This window comes from Danio rerio, chromosome 5, assembly GCF_052040795.2.
Source record: "Danio rerio strain M-AB ecotype USA chromosome 5, GRCz13ab, whole genome shotgun sequence".
NCBI classification, from domain to species: Eukaryota; Metazoa; Chordata; class Actinopteri; order Cypriniformes; family Danionidae; genus Danio; species Danio rerio.
Window position 1 is genome coordinate 21296983 of NC_141025.1, and position 16481 is coordinate 21313463.

Genomic DNA, 16481 nt, shown 5'->3' on the forward strand with positions numbered 1-16481 from the left:
GCTCCAAGAGACTTTTTCGTATGTTTTGTCATGTTTGAGGTTTGTGCCAATTTTCGTGCATGTGCGTGATTCGTAGATCGGGGGCTCGTCCGTTTAATTTTTCTAGGGTGCGCTGTCGAGTCATTTTGCCACGCCCACTTCAATATTGTTATGTGGATGTGTTCAAGAGATGACGTTTATCAACCATGTGAAGTTTCACGCAGATCGGATATTGTGTGGTTGAGTTATAAGGACTTCCTGTTCCATGGCGAAGCGTTGAGGTTTGTCATGCCGCCACGGACACGCCCCTCGGCAAAAACTCTAGATCTCCACAATATATTATCACTAGAGCTTTCAGATGACACCACCCAATTTTGGTGCTGATACGATAAAATTTGTGGGAGGTGTTTGTTACTCCGTAAATCATGTCATTTCCTGTGGCCAGCAGGTGGCGCTGTAACTGTATCTGGTTATTGGCATGTAAACGTGTTCAGGTCAGGACTGTTATTAAACGTGTGAATTTTGAGGCAGATCTGATAATGCATGCCTGAGTTATAACGACTTCCTGTTTTGTGGCGAATCGTCAAAGTTTGCGAGGCCGCCACGGACACGCCCATCGATGAAAACTCTAAAGCTTCGCAATTTAACATCGCCAAGGCCTTTAGATGACAAAACCCAATTTTGGTGTTGATCGGATAAAATCCCTAGGAGGAGTTCGTTAAAATACAACCTCTGGAAATGGCAAAAACGCCACTTTTTCGCCGCAGGAAGTTAAAAATATCCGACTTCCTGTTGGGTTTGAGATATGGCTGCAAGAGACTTTTTCGTATGTTTTGGCATGTTTGAGGTGTGTGCCAATTTTCGTGCATGTGCGTGATTCGTATATCGGGGGCTCGTCCGTTTAATTTTTCTAGGTGGCGCTGTCGAGTCATTTTGCCACGCCCACTTCCGAAGCCCATAACAAACGTAAATTTTCGCCACTTCTGAGGCGTGTGCAAAGTTGCGTGAGTTTTCGGGCATGTTTAGCCCCTCAAAACCGCGATTCATTCCGCGGAAGAAGAAGAAGAAGAAGAAGAAGAAGAATTAAAGCTGCAAGCAGCGATGATAGGGACCTCGCACCCAGGCTCACCGCCGCCCGGTTGCCTCAGGATGACAGAAAACAGTAAACAATAATATCTTAAGCCGATATATATAAAAAACCTGAGAAAATCACAGATTTATGCCAAACTTCCTTCTGTCAGTAGGTGGCGCTGTGACTGTGACTTAATATTGCAATGTAGCTTTCTTCAGGAGAGGAATTTAATCAACCATGTGAAGTTTCAGGCTGATCGGACATTGTGTGGTTAAGTTATAAGGACTTCCTGTTCCATGGCGAAGCGTTGAGGTTTGTCATGCCACCACAAACACGACCCTCTGCAAAAACTCTAGATCTTCACAATATATCAACGATAGAGCTTTCAGATAACAACCAACCAAATTTGGTGCTGATATGAAAAAATTTGTGGGAGGAGTTTATTACTCTGTAAATCATGACATTTCCTGTGGCCAGCAGGTGGCGCTATAACTGTATCTGAATATTGGCATGTAAACGTACTCAGGTCAGGATTGTTATTAAATGTGTGAATTTTGAGGCAGATCGGATAATGCATGCCTGAGTTATGACGACTTCCTGTTTTGTGGCGAATCGTCAAAGTTTGCGAGGCCGCCACGGACACGCCCATCGACAAAACCTCTAAAGCTTCGCAATTTAACATCGCCAAGGCCTTTAGATGACAAAACCCAATTTTGGTGTCGATAGGATAAAATCCCTAGGAGGAGTTCGTTAAGATACAAAGCCTGGAAATGGCAAAAATGCCACTTATTTGACGCAGGAAGTCAAAAATATCCAACTTCCTGTTGGGTTTGAGTTATGGCTCCAAGAGACTTTTTCGTATGTTTTGGCGTGTTTGAGGTGTGTGCCAATTTTCGTGCATGTGCGTGATTCGTAGATCAGGGACTCGTCCGTTTAATTTTTATATGTGGCGCTGTCGAGCCATTTTGCCACACCCACTTCAATATTGTTATGAGGATATGTTTAAGAGAGGACTTTTATCAACCATATGAAGTTTCAGGCTGATCGGACTTTGTGTGGTTGAGTTATGAGGACTTCCTGTTCCATGGCGAAGCGTTGAGGTTTGTCATGCCGCCACGGACACGCCCCTCTGCAAAAACTCTAGATCTTCACAATATATCACCGATAGAGCTTTCAGATGACACCACTCAAATTTGGTGCTGATACGAAAAAATTTGTGGGAGGAGTTTGTCACGATGTAAAACATGTCATTTCCTGTGGCCAGCAGGTGGCGCTATAGCTATATCTGGATATGGGCATGTAAACGTGTTCAGGTCAGGACTCTTATCAAACGTGTGAAATTTGAAGCAGATCGGATGATGCATGCCTGAGTTATAATGACTTCCTGTTTTGTGGCGAATCGTCAAAGTTTGCGAGGCTGCCACGGACACGCCCATCGATGAAAACTCTAAAGCTTCGCAATTTAACATCGCCAAGGCCTTTAGATGACAAAACCCAATTTTGGTGTCGATCGGATAAAATCCCTAGGAGGAGTTCGTTAAAATACGACGCCTGGAAATGGCAAAAATGGCCCTTTTTCGCTGCAGGAAGTGAAAAATATCCGACTTCCTGTTGGGTTTGAGATATGGCTCCAAGAGACTTTTTCGTATGTTTTGGTGTGTTTGAGGTGTGTGCCAATTTTCGTGCGTGTGTGTGATTCGTGGATCGGGGGCTCGTCCGTTTAATTTTTCTAGGTGGCGCTGTCGAGTCATTTTGCCACACCCACTTCCGAGACCCATAATAAACGTAAATTTTCGCCACTTCTGAGGCGTGTGCAAAGTTGCGTGAGTTTTCGGGCATGTTTAGCCCCTCTAAATCGCGATTCATTGGAGAGAAGAATAATAATAATAATAATTAAAGCTGCAAGCAGCGATGATAGGGACCTCGCACCCGGGCTCACCGCCGCTCGGTGGCCCCAGGATGACAGAGAGCAGCGAACAACATTATTTTAAGCCGATATATATAAAGAACCTGAGAAAATCACAGATTTATGCCAAACTTCCTCCTGTCAGCAGGTGGCGCTATGACTGTGACTAAATATTGTCATGTAGATGTCTTCAGAAGAGTAATTTAATCAATCATGTGAAGTTTCAGGCAGATCGGACATTGTGTGGCTGAGTTATAAGCCAAACTTATTGTTGTCAGCAGGTGGCGCTATGACTGTGACTCAATATTGCAATGTAGATGTCTTCAGGAGAGGAATTTAATCAACCATGTAAAGTTTCAGGCAGACTAGACATTGTGTGGCCGACTTATAAGCCAAACTACCTTCTGCCAGCTGGTGGCGCTATGAGTGTGACTCAACATTGGCATGTAGATGTGTTAAGGAGAGGAATTTGATCAACCATGTGAAGTTTCAGGCTGATCCGACATTGTGTGGTTGAGTTATAAGGACTTCCTGTTCCATGGCGAATCGTTGAGGTTTGTCATGCCGCCACGGACACGCCCCTCTGCAAAAACTCTAGATCTTCACAATATATCATCGCTAGAGCTTTCAGAGGACACCACCCAAATTTGGTTCTCATACGATAAAATTTGTTGAAAGAGTTTGTCACAGTGTAAAACATGTCATTTCCTGTGGCCAGCAGGTGGCGCTATAACTGTATCTGGATATCGGCATGTAAACGTGTTCAGGTCAGGACTCTTATTAAACATGTGAATTTTGAGGCAGATCTGATAATGCATGCCCGAGTTATAACGACTTCCTGTTTTGTGGCGAATCGTCAAAGTTTACGAGGCCGCCAGGGACACGCCCATCGACGAAAACTCAAAAGCTTCGCAATTTAACATCGCCAAGGCCTTTAGATGACAAAACCCAATTTTGGTGTCGATCGGATAAAATCCCTAGGAGGAGTTCGTTAAAATGCAACGCCTGGAAATGGCAAAAACGCCACTTTTTCACCGCAGGAAGTTAAAAATATCAGACTTCCTGTTGGGTTTGAGATATGGCTCCAAGAGACTTTTTCGTATGTTTTGGCTTGTTTGAGGTGTGTGCCGATTTTCGTGCATGTGCGTGATTCATATAACGGGGGCTCGTTCGTTTAATGTTTCTAGGTGGCGCTGTCGAGTCTATTTGCCACGCCCACTTCAATATTGTTATGGGGATGTGTTCAGGAGAGGACTTTTATCAACCATGTGAAGTTTCAGGCAGATCGGACATTGTGTGGTTGAGTTATAAAGCCTTCCTGGTCAATGGCGAAGCGTTGAGGTTTGTCATGCCGCCACGGACACGCCCCTCTCCGAAAACTCTAGATCTTCACAATATATCATCGCTAGAGCTTTTAGATAACACTACCCAATTTTGGTGCTGATGCGATAAAATTTGTGGGAGGAGTTTGTTACTCTGTAAAAACATGTCATTTCCTGTGGCCAGCAGGTGGCGCTGTAACTGTATCTGGATATTGGCATGTAAACGTGTTCAGGTCAGGACTGTTAATAAACGTGTGAATTTTGAGGCAGATTGGATAATGCATGCCTGAGTTATAACGACTTCCTGTTTTGTGGCTAATCGTCAAAGTTTGCGAGGCCGCCACGGACACGCCCATCGACGAAAACTCTAAAGCTTCGCAATTTAACATCGCCAAGGCCTTTAGATGATAAAACCCAATTTTGGTGTCGATCGAATAAAATCCCTAGGAGGAGTTCGTTAAAATACAACGCCTGGAAATGGCAAAAATGCCACTTTTTCGCCGCAGGAAGTTAAAAATATCTGACTTCCTGTTGGGTTTGAGATATGGCTCCAAGAGACTTTTTCGTATGTTTTGGTGTGTTTGAGGGGTGTGCCAATTTTCGTGCGTGTGCATGATTCGTATGTCGGGGGCTCGTCCGTTTAATTTGTCTAGGTGGCGCTGTCGAGTCATTTTGCCACGCCCACTTCCGAAGCCCATAACAAACGTAAATTTTCGCCACTTCTGAGGTGTGTGCAAAGTTGCGTGAGTTTTCGGGCATGTTTAGCCCCTCTAAATCGCGATTCATTGGAGAGAAGAATAATAATAATAATAATAATAATAATAAACGGAGCAATTCCAATAGGGCCTACGCACCGTTTCGGTGCTCGGTCCCTAATAATTAAAGCTGCAAGCAGCGATGATAGGGACCTCGCACCCGGGCTCACCGCCGCCCGTTGGCCTCAGAATGACAGAGAACAGCGAACAATATTAATTTAAGCCGATTTATATAAAGAACCTGAGAAAATCACACATTCATGCCAAACTTTCTCTTGTCAGTAGGTGGCGCTATGACTGTGACTCAAGATTTGCATGTAGATGCCTTCAGTAGAGGAATCTTATCAACCATGTGAATTTTCAGCCAGATCGGACATTGTTTGGCTGAGTTATAAGCCAAACTATCTTCTGCCAGCAGGTGGCGCTATGACAGACTCAATATTGTTATGTGGATGTGTTCAGGAGAGGAATATGATCAACCTTGTGAAGTTTCAGGCAGATCGGACATTGTGTGGTTGAGTTATAAGCATTTCCTGTTCCATGGCGAAGCGTTGAGGTTTGTCATGCCGCCACGGACACTCCCCTTTGCAAAATCTCTAGATCTTTACAATATATCATCGCTAGAGCTTTTAAATAACATCACTCAAATTTGGTGCTGATATAATAAAGTTTGCGGAAGGAGTGTATTACAATTTAAAACATGTCATTACCTGTGGCCAGCAGGTGGCGCTATAACTCTATCTGGATATCAGCATATAAACGTATTCAGGTCAGGACTCTTATCAAATGTGTGAATTTTGAGGCAGATCTGATAATGCATGCCTGAGTTATAACGACTTCCTGTTTTGTGGCGAATCGTCAAAGTTTGCAAGGTCGCCACGGACACGGCCATCGATGAAAACTCTAAAGCTTCGCAATTTAACATCGCCAAGGCCTTTAGATGACAAAACCAAATTTTGGTGTTGATCAGATAAAATCCCTAGTAGGAGTTCGTTAAAATACAACGCCTGGAAATGGCAAAAATGCCACTTTTTTGCCGCAGGAAGTTAAAAATAACTGACTTCCTGTTGGGTTTTAGATATGGCTCCAAGAGACTTTTTCGTATGTTTTGGTGTGTTTGAGGTGTGTGCCAATTTTCGTGCATGTGCGTGATTCGTATATCGGGGGCTCGTCCGATTAATTTTTGTAGGTGGCGCTGTCGAGTCATTTTGCCACGCCCACTTCAATATTGTTATGAAGATGTGTTCAGAAGAGGACTTTTATCAACCATGTGAAGTTTCAGGCAGATGGCACATTGTGTGGTTGAGTTATAAGGACTTCCTGTTCCATGGCGAAGCGTTGAGGTTTGTCATGCCGCCATGGACACGCCCCTCTGCGAAAACTCTAGATCTTCACAATATATCATCGCTAGAGCTTTCAGATAACACCACTCAAATTTGGTGCTGATACGATAAAATTTGTGGGAGGAGTTTGTCACACTATAAAACATGTCATTTCCTGTGGCCAGCAGGTGGCGCTATAACTGTATCTGGATATTGGCATGTAAACATGTTCTGGTCAGGACTCTTATCAAGCGTGTGAATTTTGAGGCAGATCGGATAATACATGCCTGAGTTATAATGACTTCCTCTTTTGTGGCGAATCATTAAAGTTTGCGAGGCCGCCACGGACACGCCCATCGATGAAAACTCTAAAGCTTCGCAATTTAACATCGCCAAGGCCTTTAGATGACAAAACCCAATTTTGGTGTCGATCGGATAAAATCCCTAGGAGGAGTTCGTTAAAATACAACGCCTGGAAATGGCAAAAACGCCACTTTTTCGCCACAGGAAGTCAAAAATATCCAATTTTCTGTTGGGTTTGAGATATGGCTCCAAGAGACTTTTTCGTATGTTTTGGTGTGTTTGAGGTGTGTGCCAATTTTCGTGCATGTGCGTGATTCGTGGATCGGGGGCTCGTCCGTTTAAATTTTCTAGGTGGCGCTGTAGAGTCATTTTGCCACACCCCTTTCCGAGACCCATAATAAACGTAAATTTTCGCCACTTCTGAGGCGTGTGCAAAGTTTCGTGAGTTTTCGGGCATGTTTAGCCCCTCAAAACCGCGATTCATTCCGCGGAAGAAGAAGAAGAAGAAGAAGAATAATTAAAGCTGCAAGCAGCGATGATAGGGACCTCGCACCCGGGCTCACCGCCGCCCGGTGTTCTCAGGATGACAGAGAACAGCGAACAATATTAATTTAAGCCAATATATATTTAAAAAACCTGAGAAAATCACAGATTTATGCCAAACTTCCTCCTGTCAGCAGGTTGCGCTTGGACTGTGTGTCAATATTGGCATGTAGATGTCTTTAGGAGATAAATTTTATCAACCATGTAATTTTTCAGGCAGATCGAACATTGCTTGCCTGAGTTATAAGTAACTTCCTATTGTCAGCAGGTGGCGCTATGACTGTGACTTGATATTGGCTTGTAGATGTCTTCAGGAGAGGATTTTATTCAACCATGTGAATTTTCAGGCAGGTCAAACATTGTGTGGCTGAGTTATCAGCCAAACTTCTGGTTGCCAGCAGGTGGCGCTATGACTGACTCAATATTGTTATGTGGATGTGTTCAGAAGAGGACTTTTATCAACCATGTGAAGTTTCAGGCAGATCGGACATTGTGTGGTTGAGTTATAAGGACTTCCTGGTCAATGGCGAAGCGTTGAGGTTTGTCATGCCACCACTGACACACCCCTCTGCGAAAACTCTAAAGCTTCGCAATTTAACATCGCCAAGGCCTTTAGATGACAAAACCAAATTTTGGTGTTGATCGGATAAAATCCCTAGGAGGAGTTCGTTAAAATACAACGTCTGGAAATGGCAAAAACGCCACTTTTTTTCAGCAGGAAGTTAAAAATATCCGACTTCCTGTTGAGTTTGAGATATGGCACCAAGAGACTTTTTCGTATGTTTTGGCATGTTTGAGGTGTGTGCCAATTTTCGTGCATGTGCATGATTCGTATATCAGGGGCTCATCCAATTAATTTTTTTAGGTGGCGCTGTCGAGTTGATTTGCCACGCCCACTTCAATATTGTTATGTGGATGTGTTCAGGAGAAGACTTTTACCAACCATGTGAAGTTTCAGGCTGATCAGACATTGTGGGGTTGAGTTATGAATTCTCCAGGTCAATGGCGAAGCATTGAGGTTTGTCATGCCGCCATGGACACGCCCCTCTCCGAAAACTCTAGATCTTCACAATATATCATCACTAGAGCTTTTAGATAACACTACCCAATTTTGGTGCTGATACGATAAAATTTGTGGGAGGAGTTTGTTACTTTGTAAAACATGTCATTTCCTGTGGCCAGCAGGTGGCGCTGTAACTGTATCTGGATATTGGCATGTAAACGTGTTCAGGTCAGGACTGTTATTAAACGTGTGGATTTTGAAGCAGATCGGATAATGCATGTCTGAGTTATAACGACTTCCTGTTTTGTGGCGAATCGTCAAAGTTTGCGAGGCCGCCACCGACACGCCCATCGACGAAAACTCTAAAGCTTCGCAATTTAACATCGCCAAGGCTTTAAGATGACAAAACCCAATTTTGGTGTCGATCGGATAAAATCCCTAGGAGGAGTTCGTTAAAATACAACGCCTGGAAATGGAAAAAACGCCACTTTTTCGCCGCGGGAAGTCAAAAATATCCGACTTCCTGTTGGGTTTGAGATATGGCTCCAAGAGACTTTTTCGTATGTTTTGGTGTGTTTGAGGTGTGTGCCAATTTTCGTGCATGTGCGTGATTCGTAGATCGGGGGCTCGTCCGTTTAATTTTTCTAGGTGGCGCTGTCGAGTCATTTTGCCACGCCCACTTCCGAGACCCATAATAAACGTAAATTTTCGCCACTTCTGAGGCGTGTGCAAAGTTCCGTGAGTTTTCGGGCATGTTTAGCCCCTCAAAATCGCGATTCATTCCGGAAAAGAATAATAATAATAATAATAATAATAATAAACGGAGCAATTCCAATAGGGCCTTGCACCGTTCGGTGCTCGGTCCCTAATAAGAAACGGAGCAATTCCAATAGGGCCTTGCACCGTTCGGTGCTCGGTCCCTAATAATAAACGGAGCAATTCCAATAGGGCCTACGCACCGTTTCGGTGCTCGGTCCCTAATTAAAGCTGCAAGCAGCGATGATAGGGACCTCGCACCCGGGCTCACCGCCGCCCGGTGGCCACAGGATGACAGAGAACAGCGAACAGTAATAATTTAAGCCGATATATTTAAAAAAATCTGAGAAAATCACAGATTTATGCCAAATTTCCTCCTGTCAGCAGGTGGCGCGATAACTGTGACTCATGATTGGCATGTAGATGTCTTCAGGAGAGGAAACTCATGAACCATGTGAAGTTTTAGGCAGATCGGACATTGTTTGGCTAAGTTATAAGTCAAACTGCCTTTTGTCAGCAGGTGGCGCTATGACAGATTCAATGTTGTTATGTAGATGTGTTCAGGAGAGGACTTTTATCAACCTTGTGAAGTTTCAGCCAGATCGGACTTTGTGTGGTTGAGTTATACTGCAAACTACCATCTGCCAGCAGGTGGCACTATAACTGTGACTTAAGATTGTTATGTAGATGTCTTCAGTAATGGAATTTAATCAACCATGTGAAGTTTCAGGCAGATCGGACATTGTGTGGTTGAGTTATAATAACTTCCTGTTCCATGGCGAAGCGTTGAGGTTTGTCATGCCACCACAGACACGCCCCTCTGCAAAAACTCTAGATCTTCACAATATATCATCGCTAGAGCTTTCAGATGACACCACTCTATTTTGATGCTGATACGGGAAAGTTTGTGGCAGGAGTTTGTTACAGTGTCAAACATGTCATTTCCTGTGGCCAGCAGGAGGCGCTATAACTGTACCTGGATATCGGCACGTAAACCTGTTCAGGTCAGGACTGTTATTAAATGTGTGAATTCTGAGGCAGATCGAATATTGCATGCCTGAGTTATAACGCCTTCCTGTTTTGTGGCGAATCAAAGTTTGCGAGCCCGCCACGGACACGCCCATCGATGAAAACTCTAAAGCTTCGCAATTTAACATCACCAAGGCTTTAAGATGACAAAACCCAATTTTGGTGGCAATAAGATAAAATCCCTAGGAAGAGTTCGTTAAAATACAACGCCTGAAAATGGCAAAAACGCCACTTTTTCGCCACAGGAAGTTAAAAATATCTGACTTCCTGTTGGGTTTGAGGTATGGCTCCAAGAGACTTTTTCGTATGTTTTGCCGTGTTTGAGATGTGTGCCAATTTTCGTGCATGTGTGTGATTCGTAGATTAGGGGCTCGTCCGTTTAATTTTTATAGGTGGCGCTGTCGAGTCATTTTGCCTCGCCCACTTCAATATTGTTATGTGGATGTGTTCAGGGATGGACTTTTATCAACCATATGAAGTTTCAGGCTGATCGGACTTTGTGTGGTTGAGTTATGAGGACTTCCTGTTCCATGGCGAAGCGTTGAGGTTTGTCATGCCGCCACGGACACGCCCCTCTGCAAAAACTCTAAATCTTCACAATATATCACCGATAGAGCTTTCAGATGACACCACTCAAATTTGGTGCTGATACCATAAAATTTGTGGGAGGAGTTTGTTACAGTGTAAAACATGTCATTTCCTGTGGCCAGCAGGTGGCGCTATAACTATATCTGAATATCGGCATGTAAACGTGTTCAGGTCAGGACTCTTATCAAATGTGTGAAATTTGAAGCAGATCGGATAATGCATGCCTGAGTTATAACTACTTCCTCTTTTGTGGCGAATCGTCAAAGTTTGCGAGGCCGCCACGGACACGCCCATCGACGAAAACTCTAAAGCTTCGCAATTTAACATCGCCAAGGCCTTTAGATGACAAAACCCAATTTTGGTGTCGATCGGATAAAATCCCTAGGAGGAGTTTGTTAAAATACAACGCCTGGAAATGGCAAAACTGCCACTTATTCACCGCAGGAAGTTAAAAATATCCGACTTCCTGTTGGGTTTGAGATATGGCTCCAAGAGACTTTTTCGTATGTTTTGGCGTGTTTGAGGTGTGTGCCAATTTTCGTGCATGTGCGTGATTCATAGATCAGGGGCTCGTCCGTTTAATTTTTCTAGGTGGCGCTGTCGAGTCATTTTGCCACGCCCACTTCAATATTGTTATGGGGATGTGTTCAGGAGAGAACTTTTATCAACCATATGAAGTTTCAGGCAGATCGGACATTGTGTGGTTGAGTTATAAGGACTTCGTGTTCCATGGCGAAGCGTTGAGGTTTGTCATGCCGCCACGGACACGCCCCTCTGCGAAAACTCTTGATCTTCACAATATATCATGGCTAGTGCTTTCAGATAACACCACCCAATTTTGGTGTTGATACAATAAAATTTGTGGGAGGAGTTTGTTACTCTGTAAATCATGTCATTTCCTGTGGCCAGCAGGTGGCGCTATAACTGCATCTGAATATAGGTATGTAAACTTGTTCACGTCAGGACTCTTATCAAGCGTGTGAATTTTGAGGCAGATCTGATAATGCATGCCTGAGTTATAACGACTTCCTGTTTTGTGGCGAATCGTCAAAGTTTGCGAGGCCGCCACGGACACGCCCATCGACGAAAACTCTAAAGCTTCGCAATTTAACATTGCCAAGGCCTTTAGATGACAAAACCCAATTTTGGTGTCGATCGGATAAAATCCCTAGGAGGAGTTCGTTAAAATACAACGCCTGGAAATGGCAAAAACGCCACTTTTTCGCCGCAGGAAGTTAAAAATATCCGACTTCCTGTTGGGTTTGAGATATGGCTCCAAGAGACTTTTTCGTATGTTTTGGCATGTTTGAGGTGTGTGCCAATTTTCGTGCGTGTGTGTGATTCGTATATCGGGGGCTCGTCCGTTTAATTTTTCTAGGTGGCGCTGTCGAGTCATTTTGCCACACCCACTTCCGAAGCCCATAACAAACGTAAATTTTCGCCACTTCTGAGGCGTGTGCAAAGTTGCGTGAGTTTTCGGGCATGTTTAGCCCCTCTAAATCGCGATTCATTGGAGAGAAGAATAATAATAATAATAATAATTAAAGCTGCAAGCAGCGATGATAGGGACCTCGCACCCGGGCTCACCGCCGCCCGGTAGCCTCAGGATGACAGAGAGAACAGCGAACAACATTAATTTAAGCTGATATATATAAATAACCAGAGAAAATCACAGATTTATGCCGAACTTCCTCCTGTCAGCAGGTGGCGCTATAATTGTGACTAAAGATTTTTATGTAGATGCCTTCAGTAGAAGAGTCTTATCAACCGTGTGATTTTTCAGGCAGATCGGACATTGTGTGGCTGAGTTATAAGCCAAACTACCTTCTGCCAGCAGGTGGCGCTATGACTGACTCAATTATGTTATGTGGATGTGTTCAGGAGAGGAATTTAATCAACCATTTGAAGTTTCAGGCAGATCAGACATTGTGTGGCTGAGTTATAAGCCAAACTACATTCTGCCAGCAGGTGGCACTATGACAGATTCAATATTGGCTTTTAAATGTCTTCAGAAGAGGAATTTAATCAACCATGTGTAGTTTCAGGCAGATCAGACATTGTGTGGTTAAGTTATAAGGTAAAATTCCTTCTGTCAGCAGGTGGCGCTATGACTGTAACTCAATATAGGTATGGGGATATGTTCAAGAGAAGAATTTAATCAACCATGTGAAGTTTCAGGCAGATCGGACATTGTGTGGTTGAGGTATAAGGACTTCCTGTTTCATGGCGAAGCGTTGAGGTTTGTCATGCCACCACATACACGCCCCTCCGCAAAAACTCTAGATCTTCACAATATATATCATCGCTTGAGCTTTCAGATAACAACCAACCAAATTTAGTGCTGATACGAAAAAAATTTGTGGGAGGAGTTTATTACTCTGTAAATCATGTAATTTCCTGTGGCCAGCAGGTGGCGCTATAGCTGTATCTGGATATTGGCATGTAAATGTGTTCTGGTCTAGACTCTTATTAAACGTGTGAATTTTGAGGCAGATCTGATAATGCATGCCTGAGTTATAATGACGTCCGGTTTTGTGGCGAATCATCAAAGTTTGCGTGGCCGCCACGGACACGCCCATCGACAAAAACTCTAAAGCTTCGCAATTTAACATCGCCAAGGCCTTTAGATGATAAAACCCAATTTTGGTGTTGATCGGATAAAATCCCTAGGAGGAGTTCGTTAAAATACAACGCCTGGAAATGGCAAAAACGCCACTTTTTCGCCACAGGAAGTTAAAAATATTCGACTTCCTGTTGGGTTTGAGATATGGTTCCAAGAGACTTTTTCGTATGTTTTGCCATGTTTGAGGTGTGTGCCAATTTTTGTGCATGTGCATGATTCGTAGATCGGGGGCTCGTCCGTTTAATTTTTCTAGGTGGCGCTGTCGAGTCATTTTGCCACGCCCACTTCAATATTGTTATGTGGATGTGTTCAAGAGATGACATTTATCAACCATGTGAAGTTTCAGGCAGATCGGACATTGTGTGGTTGAGTTATAAGGACTTCCTGTTCCATGGCGAAGCGTTGAGGTTTGTCATACCGCCACGGACACGCCCCTCTGCGAAAACTCTAGATCTTCACAATATATCATCGCTAGAGCTTTCAGATAACACCACTCAATTTTGGTGTTGATACGATAAAATTTGTGGGAGGAGTTTATAACTCCGTAAATCATGTCATTTCCTGTGGCCAGCAGGTGGCGCTGTAACTGTATCTGGATATCGGCATGTAAACGTGTTCAGGTCAGGACGCTTATCAAGCGCGTGAATTTTGAGGCAGATCTGATAATGCATGCCTGAGTTATAACGACTTCCTCTTTTGTGGCGAATCGTCAAAGTTTGCGAGGCCGCCACGGACACGCCCATCGATGAAAACTCTAAAGCTTCGCAATTTAACATCGCCAAGGCCTTTAGATGACAAACCCCAATTTTGGTGTCGATCGGATAAAATCCCTAGGAGGAGTTCGTTAAAGTACAACGCCTGGAAATGGCAAAAACGCCACTTTTTCGCCGCAGGAAGTTAAAAATATCCGACTTCCTGTTGGGTTTGAGATATGGCTCCAAGAGACTTTTTCGTATGTTTTGGCATGTTTGAGGTGTGTGCCAATTTTCGTGCATGTGCGTGATTCGTGGATCGGGGGCTCGTCCGTTTAATTTTTCTAGGTGGCGCTGTCGAGTCATTTTGCCACGCCCACTTCTGAAGCCCATAATAAACGTAAATTTTCGCCACTTCTGAGGCGTGTGCAAAGTTTCGTGAGTTTTCGGGCATGTTTAGCCCCTCAAAACCGCGATTCATTCCGCGGAAGAAGAAGAAGAAGAAGAAGAATAATAATTAAAGCTGCAAGCAGCGATGATAGGGACCTCGCACCCGGGCTCACCGCCGCCCGGTGACCCTACGATGACAGAGAACAGCGAACAATAATAATTTAAGCCAATATATTTAAAAAATCTAAGAAAATCACATATTTATGCCAAACTTCCTCCTGTCAGCAGGTGGCGCTATAACTGTGACTCAAGATTGGCATGTAGATGTCTTCCAGAGAAGAATCTTATCAACCATGTGAAGTTTCAGGCACATGGGACATTGTGTGGCTGAGTTATCAGGCAAACTACCTTCTGCCAGCAGGTGGCGTTATGACTGACTCAATATTGTTATGTGGATGTGTTCAGGAGTGGACTTTTATCAACCATGTGAAGTTTCAGGCAGATCAGAGATTGTGTGGAGATTGTGTTATAAGACAAACTACCTTCTTCCAGCAGGTGGCGCTATTAAAGACTCAATATTATTATATAGATGTGCTAAGGCGAGGACTTTTATCAACCATGTGAGATTTTAGGCAGATCTGACATTGTATGGCCGAGTTACAAGCCAAACTTCCTTCTGCCAGCAGGTGGCGCTAAGACTGACTCAATATTATTATGTAGATGTGCTCAGGAGAGGACGTTTATCAATCATGTGAAGTTTCAGGCAGATCAGACATTGTGTGGTTCAGTTATAATAACTTCCTGTTCCATGGCGAAGCGTTGAGGTTTGTCATGCCGCCACAGACACGCCCCTCTGCAAAAACTCTAGATCTTCACAATATATCATCGCTAGAGCTTTCAGATGACACCACTCTATTTTGGTGCTGATACGGGAAAGTTTGTGGAAGGAGTTTGTTACTGTGTCAAACATGTCATTTCCTGTGGCCAGCAGGTGGCGCTATAACTGTAACTGGATATCGGCACGTAAACGTGTTCAGGTCAGGACTGCTATAAAATGTGTGAATTTTGAGGCAGATCGAATATTCCATGCCTGAGTTATAACAACTTCCTGTTTTGTGGTGAATCAAAGTTTGCGAGGCCGCCACGGACACGCCCATCGATGAAAACTCTAAAGCTTCGCAATTTAACATCACCAAGGCTTTAAGATGACAAAACCCAATTTTGGTGTCGATCGGATAAAATTCCTAGGAGGAGTTCGTTAAAATACAACGCCTGGAAATGGCAAAAGCGCCACTTTTTCGCCACAGGAAGTTAAAAATATCCGACTTCCTGTTGGGTTTGAGATATGGCTCCAAGAGACTTTTTCGTATGTTTTGCCATGTTTGAGGTGTGTGCCAATTTTTGTGCATGTGCGTGATTCGTAGATCGGGGGCTTGTCCGTTTAATTTTTCTAAGTGGCGCTGTCGAGTCATTTTGCCACGCCCACTTCAATATTGTTATGTGGATGTGTTCAAGAGATGACGTTTATCAACCATGTGAAGTTTCAGGCAGATCGGACATTGTGTGGTTGAGTTATAAGGACTTCCTGTTCCATGGCGAAGCGTTGAGGTTTGTCATACCGCCACGGACACGCCCCTCTGCGAAAACTCTAGATCTTCACAATATATCATCGCTAGAGCTTTCAGATAACACCACCCAATTTTGCTGCTTATACGATAAAATTTGTGGGAGGAGTTTATTACTCCGTAAATCATGTCATTTCCTGTGGCCAGCAGGTGGCGCTATAACTGTATCTGGATATCGGCATGTAAACGTGTTCAGGTCAGGACTGTTATCAAAGGTGTGAATTTTGAGGCAGATCGGATATTGCATGCCTGAGTTATAACGACTTCCTGTTTAGTGGCGAATCGTCAAAGTTTGTGAGGCCCCCACGGACACGCCCATCGGCGAAAACTCTAAAGCTTCGCAATTTAACATCGCCAAGGCCTTTAGATGACAAAATCTGATTTTGGTGTCGATCGAATAAAATCCCTAGGAGGAGTTCGTTAAAATACAACGCCTGGAAATGGCAAAATTGCCACTTTTTCACCGCAGGAAGTTAAAAATATCCGACTTCCTCTTGGGTTTGAGATATGGCTCCAAGAGACTTTTTCGTATGGTTTGGTGTGTTTGAGGTGTGTGCCAATTTTGGTGCATGT

The 16481-nt window shown here is 43.8% G+C and overlaps 1 protein-coding gene and 1 long non-coding RNA gene across 2 annotated transcripts in view; one reads left to right on the top strand and one right to left on the bottom strand.

Moving 5' to 3' along the window:
- Positions 1 to 16481, top strand: part of sgsm1a (small G protein signaling modulator 1a) — a 766057-nt gene that overhangs the window by 344160 nt on the left and 405416 nt on the right. The window lies entirely within an intron of this gene.
- On the bottom strand, positions 1125 to 12096 carry LOC147843932 (uncharacterized). The gene is made up of 3 exons (XR_015491110.1): positions 12024 to 12096; positions 7206 to 8922; positions 1125 to 2973 (listed from the first exon to the last, which is right to left on the bottom strand). It is a non-coding gene; the product is annotated as an uncharacterized LOC147843932 (long non-coding RNA).